This window comes from Trichosurus vulpecula, chromosome 2, assembly GCF_011100635.1.
Source record: "Trichosurus vulpecula isolate mTriVul1 chromosome 2, mTriVul1.pri, whole genome shotgun sequence".
NCBI lineage: Eukaryota > Metazoa > Chordata > Mammalia > Diprotodontia > Phalangeridae > Trichosurus > Trichosurus vulpecula.
This window is the reverse complement of record NC_050574.1, coordinates 80,737,385-80,751,125: the sequence shown is the minus strand read 5'-3', so window position 1 is coordinate 80,751,125 and position 13,741 is coordinate 80,737,385.

Below are 13,741 nucleotides of genomic sequence, written 5' to 3'. Positions count from 1 at the left end.
AGCTCTCCTAAACTTCTTGTTATTCCTGTTCTCAAATCACTACTATCCATAGTGGTTTTTTTTAATCACACCAGTTTTTTTTTTCCCCAGAAGCACCCAGTCTTAAAAGAATGGAATCAAGAAGGTATATGCAAGAAGTTAAGACATCAGAGACCACTCTCATTCCTCCACCCTCAAAAGATGGCTGAACAATGTGGTGGGTAGACCCAGGGTTCCTATGGAGAGAATGGTTCAGGGTACTGGAAACAACCAAATTGTTTACGTGAATAATGAAAAGAGAGATAATTTAAAGATAAGTGAGATGGCTGGTAAGTGACTGGACCCAAAATATCACAGACAGATAAGGAATGGAAGGTAGCAGAGCCATTAGCAAGTCTTAACTGTGGCATTTTCTCTTCTTCTAGATCTCTACTGTTAATGTGAATTACACCTAATCAATGGTAGGAATGAGACAAGACACTATCAGCTGTCTCCTGTGCTTCTTCATGATGGTTGCCTTGCTTTACGTGATTTGTGACATCCCACTTGATTCACCACTGGTGACACAGTTTGCCATGAGGATTGAGGATTGAGGATTGATATTGAAGATTATGATACCCCTGGTGTGAACCCTGCCTGGGGCCTTTCAGCGAACTCTATCACAAACTTAAAATGTATTTATGAAACTAACTCAGGTTATTGCCTGAGCCAGGATCTTCATGACCAGCTCATGTGCCACTTAGACAAATGCAAACTTTTCCATTTAATTCATCACACACACACACACACACACACACACACACACACACCCCAAGAATTTCTCCTGCAGGTTATGACCCAAGAGAGCCAAAGAAACAGGAAGTCAGCCCTGTACTACCCTGATATGTGGCAGAATAATGAACTCTTCTTGGGATATGGTTAGCTGGTATTTCTATAAAAATGAATACATGATTTGTAAGTGGTTCTGTATGAATGGAATCTTTGAAATACCAAAAAATGTCTCAGGCCAATTTGGACACTTCCTCCACTCATTCCTCCACTTCCACTTTAAGGAAATTTAAGTCAGAACTGAGAGACTCTCCTGCTGGCGTCACAACTAAGCACTCCCAACTCTGGAACTGCTCAGGCCCAGACTTACCAAATAGGGAGATCTCTGCCCTCAAATTATGGCCATCGTGTATATCTTCTTGCAATTAGTTATATGAAAATTTATTATCCTGTCAAACACCTAATGGAATCTTTTGAGTCCCAACAACATTGACCTATGTTGTGTTGATAGAAAAAAAAAACATTCCAAGGACTGTTTCAGACACTGGGCTCCACAGATTTGTCATGTTCTTCCTCATAAAAGAATATATGCATGATGGTTGGAGCCAAGATGGCACAGTGAAAGCAGGGGCTTTACTGAGTTCTCTCAGAAATCCTTTCAGATACTTCTAAAAAAAGTGAATCTGAGCAAATTTGAGTGTGGTAGAATCCACTAGGAGACAGAGTGTGGCAGCTTTCCAGCCCAGGAGAGTCTGCAAGGTCAATGGGAAGGATCTGTTGCACCATGGTGGGACTGTGCAGAGCATGCCAGTCAACAACCATCCATAACAAAGTGGGAGTAGTCCCTGCAGTTTGAACCACCAGTGGCAATGGTGATTACTAAACCTCTCAGCTCAGGACTCTGTCAGACCTGGGTGAGAGAAGCAGAGGGCCTCAGGGAGCAGCAGCAGCCACTCCTGGGGCTATCATTCCACAGACTAAATGTTTGAAACAGGAGCTGAAGCTAAAAGAAACTTGTACCCTGATTGGAAATTAAGGTTTATTAGTTAGTAATGAATGGTCTTATTGAATCTGGGTATTGGCTATAGTAAAGATCTTGATTTGTATAAATATAAAATAAGCTTTGCCTGTGTAAGGTATGATTGAATTTTGTTTCCACAGAGATCATATAGAATTAGGATTTGAAGTCATATACTAGTAGCAGGAAATTATGCTAGCCCCCTGAAAATTAGCATATCTAAAAGGGCTAGCTCCTTTGTCTTAAGGGCTGCCAGGCCCAAAGTAATTCACCTAGGGCTGAGATCTTTATTGATAATCCTGGACTCCTGGTCAATTCTCCTTAGAAATTGAGGTAGCTCCTTTCTCAAGTTATCTGAGGCAGACAAATGGAGGGGAAACTAAAAATATTTTAACTTGGAATAAAGAATTATTATGTGTGAAGATGAGAGGAGTGGGGGGAGCAGCAAACCCACATGCGCTGAAAAGTCCAAAGCTTTTTGCTTGGAAAAAGTGGCCACACCTCTTTCAACTTTCTTAGGCCTTTTAATTAGAAGTAAGGAATTGGAATGCCCAAAGTGGGGTTTGGCAAAAGCTGACCAGTGAGGGTCCCAGTGCCAATTCCAAATCTGGATGAATTAATAGGAATCCAGAAACGTAGGACATTTCCTTGTTGTCTGTAGGCCCCAACCAGCTTAACCTGGTGCCACCCCGAAAAAAGACAGGCTGTCTGTCTTTGCCTAACATTGTGCAACAGGGGAAATTTGATCTCCCCAAGGGGATAACCTTTCTGGTGGTTCCATACTTCTAGTCAAAGTTACAAAAGGCAGATGAGTCTGTTAAAACAATTAACATTCTTTAATTTTTTGAGAGGGGTGTGATGAGACACACCCAAAGGCCAATATATTTCCCAGTGTAGACAATTGCAACGTTCCCTGCCTACCTAGACCCCCTCCTTTCTTTCTTGTGTGTCAATAAAGAGGGTCCCTCCCTTCTCTTTGGGGTTGCTAGACTTACTCAGATAGTCAGTCTGACCCATTTTGTTGACAGTCATTTGCATTACACTTAATAAAGTGATTATGTTCAGAATAGGTACTTTAGTTTGCCTCTATCATATTAACTTGCTGCTACATATATAAGAACATTTCATTTATCTCTTTTTTATAAGTTAAGAATTCTACGGTTTCACACATAACAGTGAATACATCATAGTTGAGTTGATTCAAAACTCTAGAAAATACTGACCCTAGTCAATATAGACAATCATAATAACTATATTGCCTATTAACCTGGAAGGCAAAATGGAATCTTTGAATCTAAAGTCTATTGTTACTAAGTTTAAAAGTTGTAACTTCAGTGCTTATTATTTATTCAGAGATATAATTTTATAATTTTCGTAAGTGATGGTCAAATAATCTCAATTGAAACACCCTCTTTACCATAAGCAAACTTTCAAGTTTCCCTGACTTGAGCGGAAGTAATCCAAATTTCTCAAAGTTCTTTACTTTAGAATTTTATATACTGTTGTCAGCAGGGCTGAGAGCTTATGACCCTGCAGATGTAGACAGTCCCAACCTCACATATAAGGATAATTTGAGAGGGCTGTGGTACTTTTTCTCCTATTTGTAAGTTTTGTTATTATCCACATTAATGTAATATAACCCATTAAATATTTTACAATTTTCAAATGTATTGACAACAGTCTTTAAAAGCTCAATTCATGGGGGTGAAGCCAAGATGGCAGCTGGAAAGCAGGGACTTGCATGAGCTCCCTGCTAGCTCCCTCCAAAAATCTATAAAAAATGGCTCTGAACAAATTGTAGAACTGCAGAACCCACAAAACAACAGAGGGAAGCAGGGATCCAGCCCAGGACAGCCTACATGGTCACTGGGTGAGGTCTATTGCACATGGAGCTGGAAGTGGAGAGGAGCAGAGCCCAGCGTGGGTGGTGGCAGGACCAACCAGACCAGGAGTCGGGAAGAACAGGCCTTGGGCCCTGAATCAGTGAGCTCTGGCAGTTGCTAGAGTTCTCAACCCACAAACACCAAAGAAAACAGAAAAGATTAGTGGGAAAAGCTGCGGGGGACAGAGTGGAAGGAGTTTGCGGTTCGGCCACTGCCCTGGGTGCAGCAGGAGTGGTACAGCTACAGAACTACAACTGCAGTTGCTTCCAGCCCCAGGCCCATCTGGTGGGAAGAATTAAGTGGCAGATCAGAGTGGGAGTGCAGAGCCAGCTTAAGATTTGTGTCAGGTCCAGGTTGGTGGTCCTTGGGGAAGGAGAAGTGCTGGTGTGGCAGAGCTGGCTGTATAGAAATAGCTCTGAAAACAACAGTGCATCACCTCAAGCTTGGAACAAAGTATTCCTTACTCTACAAGCAGTCATACCCTGACAAAAAACTCAAGGGTCAAATAAGTTGGCTGGGAACCTGGCCAGGCAGTGAAAATGGACTCAGATTCAGTGTCAGGCTTGGAATCTTTCTTTGGTGACAAAGAAGACCAAAACACATAGCCAGAAGAAGTCAACAAAGTCAAAGAGCCTACATCAAAAGCCTCCAAGGAAAACATGAACTGCTCTCAGGTCATGGAAGAGCTGAAACAGGATTTGGAAAAGCAAGTTAGAGAAGTAGAGGAAAATTTGGGAAGAGAAATGAGAATGATGTGAGAAAACCATGAAAAACAAGTCAGTGACTTACTAAAGGAGACCCAAAAATATACTGAAAAAATATTGAATAAAACAACACCTTAAAAACTAGACTAACTCAAAGGGCAAAAGAGCTCCAAAAAGCCAATGAGAAGAATGCCTTGAAAGGCAGAATTGCCCAAATGGAAAAGGAGGTCAAAAAGACCACTGAAGAAAATACTACCTTAAAAATTAGATTGGAAGAAGTGGAAGCTAGTGACTTTATGAGAAATCAAGATATTATAAAACAGAACCAAAGGAATGAAAAAGTGGAAGACAATGTCAAATATCTCATTAGAAAAACCACTGACCTGGAAAATAGATCCAGGAGAGATAATTTAAAAATTATTGGCCTACCTGAAAGCCATGATCAAAAAAGAGCTAGATATCAGCTTTCAAGAAATAATCAAGGAGGACTGCCCTGATATTCTAGAGCTAGAGGGTAAGACAGAAATTGAAAGAATCCACAGAACTTCCCCTCAAAAGGATCCCAAAAAGAAAACTCCTAAGAATATTGTTGCCAAATTCCAAAGCTCCCAGATCAAGGAGAAAATACTGCAAGCATCCAGAAAGAAACAATTTGAGTATTGTGGAAACACAATCAGGGAAGCACAAGATCTAGCAGCTTCTACATTAAGGGATCTGAGGGCTTGGAATATGATATTCCAGAGGTCAATGGAGCTAGGATTAGAACCAAGAATCACCTACCCAACAAAACTGAGTATCATGCTCCAAGGCAAAATAAGGATTTTCAATAAAATAGAGGACTTTCAAGTTTTCTCAGTGAAAAGACCGGAGCTGAATAGAAAATTTGACTATCAAACACAAGAATCAAGAGAAGCATGAAAAGTTAAACAAGAAATGAGAAATCAAAAGGGACTTACTAAAGTTGAACTGTTTTCTTTACATTCCTACATGGAAAGACGATGTATATGATTCATGAGACCTCAGTATTAGAGTAGCTGAAAGGAATGTGCATATGTGTATATATGTATATATATATATATATATATATATATATGTATATATATATGTATATATATATGTGTGTGTGTGTGTGTGTGTATGTATATATATGTGTGTGTGTATGTATTTATATATGTAGATGTTATATATATATGTATGTGTATATATATATGTATGTGTAAATATATATCTATATATACATATACAGAGAGAGAGATAGAGAGAAAGAGGAGAGAAGGCACAGGGTGAGTTGAATCTGGAGGGATGATATCTAAAAAAATAAAATCAAATTAAGGGCTGAGAGAGAATATATTGAGAGAGGGGAAAAGGGAGAGATAGAATAGAGTAAATTATCTCATATAAAAGTGGCAAGAAAAAGCAGTTCTGTAGGAAGAGAAGAGGGGGAAGGTGAGGGGGAATGAGTAAATCTTGCTCCCATCGGATTTGACCTGAGGAAGGAATACCATACACACTCAGTTGGGTATCTTACCCCACAGGAAAGAAGGAAGAAGATAAAAAAGGGGAGTTGATAGAAGGGAGGGCAGATGGGGGATGAGGTAATCAAAAACAAACATTTTCTAAAAGGGACAGGGTCAAGGGAGAAAATTGAATAAAGGGGAATAGGTTAGGAAGGAGCAAAACATAATTAGTCTTTCAGAACATGAGCGTTATGGAAGGGTGTTACATAATGATAAGCATGTGGCCTATGTTGATTTGCTTGCCTTCTTAGGGATGGTGGCGGGGGGGGAGGGAAGAGGGGAGAGAATTTGGAACTCAATGTTTTAAAAACAGTCGTTCAAAAAAAAAAGTTTTTGCATGCAACTAGGAAATAAAATGTACAGGCAATGGGGCATAGAAATTTATATTGTCCTTATAGAGAAGAAGGGGAAAGGGGATGGGAAGGGAGTGGGGTGACAGAAGGGAGGGCTGACTGGGGAATAGGGCAACCAGAATATACGCATCTTGGAGTGGGCAGGAGGGTCGAAATAGGGAGAAAATTCACAATTCAAACTCTTGTGAAAATCAATGCTGAAAACTAAATATATTAAATAAAATAAAACAAAAAAGTAAATAAATAAATAAATAATGCAAGCTCAATTCATAATCTAACCCCATCCAGATTAAAAAAGGAGCTACTTTCCAACAGCATTTGTGATATAAGTTTTCCAAATCTCACAATATGTGAAAAATTTTAGAAAACACATAACATACACAATATCATGTATTTAAAATGTGGAAGAATTTCATACTAGTCTGATTCCATCAATTCACTTGAATGTATTTCCAAATTATCTTTGATTGAAAACCATTCATTTTATCACTCTCAGTGTTCTATACTGATTACATTCAAGACCAATATAGAGTACTTACGTTTACTAACCTTTATAGAGTGCTTGTTATTTGCCAAGCTCTGTATAACTATTATGTTATGTTATCCTCACAAAATCCCTGCAAGGAGGGTGCCAATTTTAGGGAACTGTTTTAAACAGAGGTAAAGTAACTTGTTTAAGGTAAGAGTTATAAAGTACTGAATGCAGATCTAAACTCAGATCTTCCTGACTCATACATATTCCTATTTCCTTGCATATTTCCTTAATGTCAAAGAGCAAATGTATTTTGTATTACTTCTGAGTAACCTCAATTACTCTATTAGTAAACACTTCTCATTAAATGAGGTTAGAATACAATTTAGTTTTAAGACATATCTGGTTATATAATCACCAATCTTAACATTCAAACCTCAAATTTTCCAAAGGGTCATTAGCTGCTATTACCACAAATTTCAGCACCCACAGCTTTCAGTTAGATAATTTTCAAAGATCTGTTGAAAGCATTTTCACCTTTGCATAAATCTTTTTGTTTTCTTTAAAATCACCCAATGAACCAAATCAGTTCTTTCCTGTTTTTAACCTAACCTCACCTTGATACTTTCAGAGGGTGGATGAAGTATACATTTCATCTTTCCCTATGGCATTTCACTCAATGCTGGGAAGCCCAAGGGGAAAGATAAGGAGAACTCCATGTAGCGGTCCCACATTCACATCCCCCTCTTTTTGAGGTCCTTCTACAACAGAGATTTTAGGTTCAAATAATTTCATGCTGCAAATTTACTTTTAAGAGTTTCTTTTTTGTGTGCAAATGAAAACAACTCAGATACCATCTTACAACCATTAGATTGGTTAGTGTGAAAAAAAAGGAAAATGGTAAATGTTGGACATGATATGGAAAACTTGAGACACTAATACTCTGATGATGGACTTGTGAACTTATCCAACCACTCTTGAGAGCAATTTGGGAATCTGTTCAATGGGCTTTAGAACTGTCCATATCCTTTAATCAAGCAAAATCAACATTTTGTCTGTATCCCACAGATATAAAAAAGGGAAAATAATCTATTTGCACAAAAATATTTGTAGCAGCTCATACAGTAGTAGCAAAAATTAGAAACTGAGGGGATGCCCATCTATTGGGAAATCAATGCAATCGACATCTACAACAATAATGCATCTGTTGGTCTCCAGGAAGGGGAGAGAGTTGTGTGCTATTTGAGCTGAATCTTAATTCTAGTTTCAAAACTCTAAAGTCCACTAAAATATTTTAAAATGTACCATAATGTGGAAATTCATAGTAGATATTACATTTCAGGTATAAATTTTAGTCTTTAATTAGTTGGTTGTAATTATTGTTTAGTCATTCAGTTGTGTGAAACTCGTCATGAACCCATGGACCACAGCATGTGAGGCCATGCTATCACAAACTATCTCCAAATTTAACTAGCTTATAATGCCATAAGTTTCAATAAACCAGGAAAAAAGATTTTCTTCCTTTTCTCTCTTGTGAAGTAGAAACCCCATAAACCCCATCTGTTTGCCTGGGGCCCACCAAAAATTTTCACTTGTTTTTTTCTGGTTACTCCCTACAAAAGTGGTTTCTTAAGAATTCCATGGTCTTTTTATCTAAGAACTCTGGATTATAAAGACTTGGTACTATGGAGCAGTCCTGGTTTTGATAGTGTTGCCCAAAAGCACCATAATGCATTTTTTCCTATGTTCTAACACTTCAACTCTGGTCCTTAGTATGTGCAACCGACAATAATCAAAGTTCTTGTATTGATCTGGACAAATATGTTCTCACAATTACCCAAACTAAGCTCTGTCACTGGAGTCTTGGGAATGTGGCTTGCACATTCAGCTTTTAAGCACTTACCTAATAGGGAGTCAGCAGATAGCTTACTCTGCTGACTCCGTATTAATACAAGGACCACTTTATCCTTTCTGTTCCTGGGCACCCTAATGTTGGATAAGTACAATGCTAACCTGCCTATTCCTGAACAAGTGGCTTCCATTTCTTCATGTACAAAAAAGGGAAAAAAACAAATTTGGGGTTCAGGAATTATTTCTCCTTATCCTTCCTGAGTTTGGGGAGTTTGATTCTCTGAACATTTCATGGGTGACTGGCCACCAGGGCTGTACACCTGGACCCACCATGGGACAAAAGCCTGATATTAAAGTAGGTTCTCTCTGTCTCTGTCTCTGTCTCTGTCTCTGTCTCTGTCTCTCTCTCTCTCTCTCTCTCTCTCTCTCTCTCTCTCTCTCTCTCTCTCATACACACACACACGGCCACAAAGGTTTAGAAGCATCCCCAAAAAATATTCTCACTGACTTGATGGATTGTTAAAAGAAAGACTTTTTTGGACTTTTGCCCTGATTAAAGAGGAAAAGTCAGCAAATTAAAAGCATTTTCTTCAACATACCAAGGCAGAAAGGTGTTAGGTGGATCAGCCTCAATTTTAGCTATGATTTATAGAGAAGAGTCAGCATCTTCCAGAAGCATCTAGATTGTTCAATGGACCCAGAGTGAGGAAGATCTACCTGAGTTCAAATCCATACATACATACTTCCTACCTGTGAGACCCTGGCCAAGGCACTTCACCTCTGTTTGCCCTAACCCACAGGAGAAGGAAACAAACCACTTTAGTGTCTTTGTCACTAAATACCATGGATAACATTGTTCACCTGGCCATGAAATGTAAGACTCAATGTAGGACTCTACTTGACAGCAAGCATCTTTCATATAAAGACACAAGTATTTTGATTGGATCACACAATCATGTGGTGATGGGATGGGTGCCATTCAACTTCTTCCTAAGTGTTTTGACTAATACATGTTTCAAATGAGATGATAGACTTAGTGAGCATTTGCTCCACCCACTAAAGAAGCTACAAGGTTTTCAAAAGAGTCCCCCAGACTGACTCAGCATAATAGCTGACTTCTCATATTTAGATTTTTTAAAAATGTATTTACTTTAAGATTAATTTATTATTTTTAGTTTTCAACATTCAGCTCCACAAGATTTTGAGTTTCAAATTTTCTCTCCATCTCTCCCCTCCCTCCACCCTAAGAGAGCATGTATTCTGATTGCCCCTTTCCCCAGTCTGCCTTTGCTTCTAACTCCCCATTCCCTTCCTTATCCTCTTTCCCCTTACTTTCTTGTAGGGCCAGCTAGATATCAATACCCCATTGTGTGTATATCTTTCTTCCCAATTCCATGTAAAAACAATTTTCAGCATTTGTTTTTAGAACTTTGAGTTCCACATTCTCTCCCTTCTTCCCTCCCATTCCACCCTCCTTGACAATTCAAGCAATTCACTAGCAGTTATACACGTATCCTTATAGGAAACACTTCCATAATAGTCATGCTGTGAAAGACTAATTATATTTTCCTCCATCATATCCCATCTCCCATTCATTCAATTTTCTCCTTTGACCCTATCCCTTTACAAAAGTGTTTGCTTTTGACTACCCCTCCTCCAATCTGCCCTCCCTTCTATCTTTCCCTCCTTTTTGTCACCTCCCCCCTATTTTCCTGTAGGGTAAGATACTCAATTAAGTATGTGTTACTCCCTCCTTATGCCAAATCTGATGAGAGTAAGTTTCACTCATTCCCTTTAATGTAGCCCCTCTTCCTTCCATTATAACACATTTTTCTTGCTTCTTTTATATGAGATAATTCAACCCATTCTATCTCTCCTTTTCTCCTTCTCCCAATATATTCCTATCTCACTCCTTAATTTTATATTTTTAGATATCATCCCTTCATATTCAACTCACTCTGTTCCCACTGTCTAGCTATATCTATATCTATATATGCATACATACGTACATACATATACATATATGTACATGTGTATATTCCCTTTATGATTTTTCTTTCCTGTTTACCTTTTCATGCTTCTCTTGATTCCTTTACTTGAAAGTCAATTTTTTCTACTCAGCTCTGGTCTTTTCATCTAGAATGCTTGAAAGTCCTCTATTTCATTGAAAATCCATTTTTTGCCCTGAAATATACTCATTTTTGCTGGGTAGGTGATTCTCGGTTTTAATCCTAGCTCCTTGGCCCCTGGAACATCATATTCCAAGCCCTTCGATCACTTAGGGTAGAAGCTGCTAGATCTTGTGTTACTCTGATTGTGTTTGGACAGTACTCGAATTTCTTTCTGTCTGCTTGCAATATTTTCTCCTTGAACTGGAAACCCTGGAATTTGGCTACAATATTCCTAGGAGGTTTCCTTTCCATATCTTTTTCAAGAGGTGGATTGGTGGATTCTTTCAATTTCTATTTTACCTTCCGGTTCCAGAATATCAGGGAAGTTTTCCTTGATAATTTCTTGAAAGATGATGTCTAAGCTCTTTTTTTTATCATGGCTTCAGGTAGTCCAGTAATTTTTAAATTATTTCTCCCGGATATATTTTCCAGGTCAATGGTTTTTCCAACGAGATAGTTCACATTGTCTTCCATTTTTTCATTCTTTTGATTCTGTTTTATAATTTCTTGATTTCTCATAAAGTCCTTAGCTTCCATTTTCTCCATTCCAATTTGTAAGGTATTATTTTCTTCAGTGATCTTTTGAACCTCCTTTTCCATTTGGCCAATTCTGCTGTTGAAGGCATTTTTCTCCTCATTGGCTTTTAAGACCTCTTTTGCAATTTGGGTTAGTCTATTTTTAAGGTCTTATTTTCTTCAGTATTTTGGGGTCTCCTTTAGCAAGCTGTTGACTCATTTTTCACGATTTTCTTGTCACTCACATTTCTCTTCCCAGTTTTTCCTCTACTTCTCTTACTTGATTTTCCAAATCATTTTCAAGCTCTTCCATAGCCTAGGACCAATTCGTATATTTCTTGGAGGCTTTTGATGTAGAATCTTTGACTTTGTTAACTTCTGGCTGTGTTTTGATCTTCTTTGTCACCAATGTAAGATTCTATAGTCTGAGGTTTTTACACCGTCTGCTCATTTTCCCAGCCAATTACTTGACTTTTGAGCTCTTTGTCAAGGTATGACTACTTCCAGAGTGGAGAGGGCTATGTCCCAAGCTTCAGGGTTTTGTCCAGCTGTTTTCAGAACTACTTCCAGGCACCTGTTAATTTTTCAGTTCTTCTGAGGTAGTATGACCTAATGAGAGGTGTTTACTCCTCTCCTGGCCTGTGCTCTAGTATATAAGTGATCTCAAGTACTCTTTTCTGTCATGTAATTAGCAAGAGGACTCCCTCTCCACAGTTACCACACGTCCTGCCGCACCAGAATTCCTCCTCACCCCAGGACCACCACCTAGGACTCAACACAGATCCAAGCGGGGCAAATCAAGAGAATCCTGCCTCAGCACCAGCAAAGAGATCCCTACACTCCTGCTCTGAGCAGCCATTTGATTCCCCTCACTGTCTGTGGGCCAGCAGCTCTGGAAGCAGCTCTACCTGTTGATGCTGCCACTGCTGGAGCCACCTCCACCACCCTGGGGCTGGGGCCAAACCATGCCCTTCTCTCACCCAGGTCCAACAGAGTTTTTCCACTGACTTGCTAAGTTGTCTTTGTCCTTGTGGGTTGAGAATTATGGAAACTGCCACAGTGCAGTGATTCAGTGCCCTGAGGTCTGCTCTTCCTGGTCTGCTCTGGCCTAGTCTGTGCTGCTTCAACCCAAGCTGGGCTCCACTTTGCTACAGCCCATTGCGATAGACCTTTCCCAGTGACCATCTAGGCTGTCTTGGGCTAGAGACTTGTTTCACTCTCTCATTTCATGGATTCTGTAGCTCTAGAATTTGTGTAGAGTCAAGTTTTACAGATATTTGGAGGGATTTAGAGGAGAGCTCAAGAAAGTCCTTGCTTTCACCCCACCACGTTGGCCCCAACCTCTCGTCTAGATTTTCTTAAAACTATGGAATTCTTATTCCAGCATTTGAATTCCTTGACTGGATCAAACAATGATACTATGGTAGACTGCTTCCAAATCTAGTGTCCCTTAGGTGTTCTACTGATCAACTTTTTTATATTTTACGAGAAACAATATTTTGTTGATTAATTCTCTACCCACTTATGAGTGATCTGCTAGTTCTAGGCACCTTCCTTTACAATGATTTCATACTATTTCCTTTAAGATTTTGTTTTTCTCTACATCTTTAAAGTGACCTTTTGCTTAAGTATTAAGGCAGAGAAACCTCCTTTCCAAGGAAGGAAACCTAAGGTCATTCCAAAAATTCTCAGGAACTTTGAAGCTAGGAAGAAAGCAAGATCAGATGTGGGAGTGCAGGTACATGGAAATGAATGATTGGGAATGAATATGCTGCCCCCAAGATGCTATCTCCATTGCTCAGAAGCACAGAAAAGAAATGGACATTGGCTCAGAGGCCCTCACACCTGGGCCTTCAATGTTCTTTGTCTTTCCCTGTGTCTTTGACCCCACCTGACTCTCACATCCTTAGCAGCTCAGGAAAGTTTTTCTCCCAGCTGAGACAATTACTTGTTGAACCTTTCTCAGTGCTTCTTAGTCAGTCTGAAGGGAATGCTCATGGATCAACAGTAATTCTTGGAGATGATTTACACCTGGTACAAAAGTTAACTTTATCTGAAACAACCCTGACTACCCTGTCAGCCTATCTTTCTCTGGCAGCCCAGGGGAAGGTGAGATCAGAGAACCTGTTACACTTATATATAGCCCCCTGCTCTTCTTCCTTCCTATCTCAACTCAGGCTAGTTCAGGTATAGCACATACATGTTAACAAACACACATATCCTGTTTCCTTGTTGTCTTACTAAATGTCACAGACCTGTCCTCTCCATCAGTAGCTGAGACCAGCATGGTAAATGTATCTTTACATACAAACCTCAGATGCAGGGCTTTGAAAGGCAATGAATTCTTTCAGATCGCCAACCTAATTTAAGACTCATTTAGTTGAGAAAGAAAGTAAATCTGGAGTGAAAAGAAAAGCAGATATTCCTCCTGATATCTCAGGGAGACACTGACCTGCCTTCCTCTTTTTCTGGGCATAAATGCAACCCCTATCTTTATTCTTGCTCTGAA